Source organism: Micropterus dolomieu, linkage group LG11 (genome assembly GCF_021292245.1).
Source record: "Micropterus dolomieu isolate WLL.071019.BEF.003 ecotype Adirondacks linkage group LG11, ASM2129224v1, whole genome shotgun sequence".
Taxonomy (NCBI): domain Eukaryota; kingdom Metazoa; phylum Chordata; class Actinopteri; order Centrarchiformes; family Centrarchidae; genus Micropterus; species Micropterus dolomieu.
This window is the reverse complement of record NC_060160.1, coordinates 5,702,409-5,705,710: the sequence shown is the minus strand read 5'-3', so window position 1 is coordinate 5,705,710 and position 3,302 is coordinate 5,702,409. Positions and strand designations below refer to the sequence as shown.

The window sequence follows — 3,302 nt, the reverse complement described above, 5'->3', positions numbered from 1 at the left end:
ACACAGCAGCTTCACTCCTGAATCCTGCAGCTTGTTGTCACTCAGCTCCAGCTCTCTCAGATGGGAGGGGTTGGACTTCAGAGCTGAGGCCAGAGAAGCACAGCTGATCTCTGACAAACTGCAGCCCCTCAATCTGAATAAAGAATAAATTATGTAACTTTAGAAGACAATATCCAAAGAAGGTTAAAGAGGGAGAAGAAGAGAGGAGAGAAGGTCCCAGTCAATGTTTTTAACTGTGTGATGTCATGGGTTAGTATTAACTGGGTAAAGGCATGGCACTGAACTTACCAAAAAAAGGTTTGAGAATAGCTCATATAAATGTTAGGAGTTTAAGAAACAAAGTTCATGAATTATCTACTTTAATTAAGAGTGAAAATATCAATGTACTTGCTGTCTCTGAGACACATTTAGATCAATCAATAACAGACATGGGGGTAGCTATACTAGGGTATAACATTTTTAAAAATGACTGGAATATTTTTGGGGGAGGTGTAGCAATATATATACAAAGCCATATTCCCACTAAGGTTAGATCGGACTTGATGGTTCCTAGTATTGAAGCGCTTTGGTTGGAGGTTCATCTTGCTTATTGTAAACCGATTTTAGTTGGCTTTGTCTATAGACCCCCAAATGCAAATGTGCAATATGTAGATGAATTATGTTCTGTCCTAATTAAGGTAACGGATACTGGTAAAGAAACTTTTGTTCTGGGTGATTTCAATGTAAAATCGGCTGTTGGATTCATGTCCACTGAGGAAAAGGTTGCTGCTCTCATATGTAATCTAACTCAGATGGTGAAAAAGTCAACAAGAGTTTACGGTAGTTGTGATGGACAAACATCTGCAACCTGTATTGATCATATATTAACAAATAATTGTGAAATATGCTCTAAAGCAGTATCTGTTCCTGTAGGGTTCAGTGATCATAATATTGTGGCCATTGTTAGAAAAACTCAAACTCCCAAAGCTGGACCTAAAGTACTCTATACATTGAAGTGAATGGAGCTTTCTTGACAAAAGCAAAGGACATCGCTAATCATTTCAGTAACCATTTTGCAGATAAAGTTGATAAGTTAAGGAATGAAATGCGCTCCCCTAGTGGGAGTTGTATATCATCTCGAATAATAACCAACTCTATCATGAATAATAAATCGTACTTTTTTGAGTTTCAACCTATAGAAGTTGACAGGGTGGAAAAACTACTTGAAAACCTAAATAATTATAAACCAGCTGGTATGGATACTCTACATGGGCGGTTAATTAATTTTGTTTCAAATATTATATAATTGGCAATATGTCGTATTTTTAATTTGAGTTTAAAGGAGGGGTTAATACCCCAGGTTTGGAAATCTGCCATGGTTTTACCGCTTCAGAAGAACAAACAGGAGAGTTTCTCAGCTGCTAACAGCATCAGTATTCTTCCGGTGTTGAGTAAGCTAATGGAAAAAGTTGTTCTTGAACAGATACTACATAATTTTTTACTTAATGACTTAAATTCTCATTGTCAGCATGCATATAAGGCTGATCATTCTACGTGCACAGCTCTGACAGACATGACAGATAAATGGTTGTATTGATAATAAGATCATGGTTGGAACTGTGTTACTCGACTTTAGCGCTGCATTTGATATTGTAGACCATGGGTTGTTATAATAAAAGCTGGCTACATATGGGTTTAGTCCATTAGCCATCAATTAGATGAATAGCTATTTATTAAATAGGAAGCAGTATGTGTTTTTTAATGGTAGTTTTTCCTTTCCTAAAACTTTACAGTGTGGAGTGCCACAGGGGAGTTGCCTTGGGCCGTTACTCTTCTCTATATTTATTAATGATTTGCCATATGTTTTGAATAACTGTACTGCTACTTTATACGCGGATGATACAACTATTCATTTTGCATCAACTATTATAAGCGAACTAAGTAATACATTTCAATTGGAATTACAACTTGTCGTGAAACTGGATTTGTGAAAACAGACTGGTCTTAAATGTAACAAAAACCAAAAGTATCTTGTTCAGCAATAGACATGCCACTAATGGTGATAATCAGCTTTGCCTATCACTTACAGCCTCAAACATTGAACAGGTTCAAGAGGTAAATTTGCTTGGTGTTCCACTGGATGGACAGTTAACTTGGGAGAAATATATTGACAATATTGTTTAAGAAAATGGGTAAGGGAATATCAAGTATTAGAAGATGTTGCCCTTTTCTTACCCCTGCCATTAGAGTGCTGGTGACACAGGCATTAGTTTTATCCCACCTTGATTACTGTTACCTGTCTGGTCAGGTGCAGCCAAAAAATATCTGTTTAAGCTACAAATAGCTCAAAATAAAGTTGCAAGACTCGCACTGGCCTGTCCATCGGGTGTGAGGCCGAGTACGGACAGTGTGCATACCAGTCTCTCATGGCTTAGAGTGGAAGAGAGTTTGGCATGCAACCTTATGAATTTCTTTAGGAATATGTTATAGGAAACTACTGAATTGTCTGTACTCACAAATAAAGTATGTGAGAAACCAACATTTTTATAGTACTTGGCATGCAACAAAGTATTGTCTAGTTTTGAACTGATGCTGTGTGCAGATATGTAATGTTTAGAGCTATCAAAATGTGGAATAACTTACCAATTTGTATTGCTGAAGCACCCAGTAAGGCTGGATTTAAAAGCCTATTAAAAAACACTTGAATAATAACTCAAACATTGATGAGCTTAGGTGAATGGATTGGTGTATAATTGTGTCTGTGTGTTGTGATGCTTTTTCCTTTGTCAGTAGCTTGCGTAATCATGACACATGATACTCTTTATTAGAATTGTAGGTATCGTTTTTAGATTCATGTGTAACTTGTATGTTGTATGTTATATGTTTGTTGTATTTGATGTATTTTTTGTATGTTTGTTGTATGTGGACCCCAGGAAGAGTAGTGGCAGCTAATGGAGATCCGAATAAACGAATAAACAAACAAAGTCAAGGGCAACTGGACTTAAAGGGGACCTATTATGCTCTTTCATATTTTCTAGCATTTCTATAATGTTACAATGTCAGATGTTCATATTAAATGTGACCAAAGTTTCAAATGATGAGGCAAGAGTAAAGAAAACTTCATATATCCCCCTGTTCTGAATGCTCTGTTTTTTCTACTAATGGCTCGGTACATTGTCATTCCGAGCCGGATTTCCATATGCAGTCATTTGCTGCAGGCAGAGAATGCTGGCCACAAAGGAACATGCAGCCCATCCCTGCAGCAACCTGGTAAACACATTAACAATGGCCAATCAGAAGACAGTGGGCTTTGGGGGGGCGGG

At 37.3% G+C, this 3,302-nt stretch overlaps 1 protein-coding gene across 2 annotated transcripts in view; it reads left to right on the top strand.

Moving 5' to 3' along the window:
* rab11fip5a (RAB11 family interacting protein 5a (class I)) overlaps positions 1–3,302 on the top strand; it is a 55,098-nt gene that overhangs the window by 35,364 nt on the left and 16,432 nt on the right. The window lies entirely within an intron of this gene.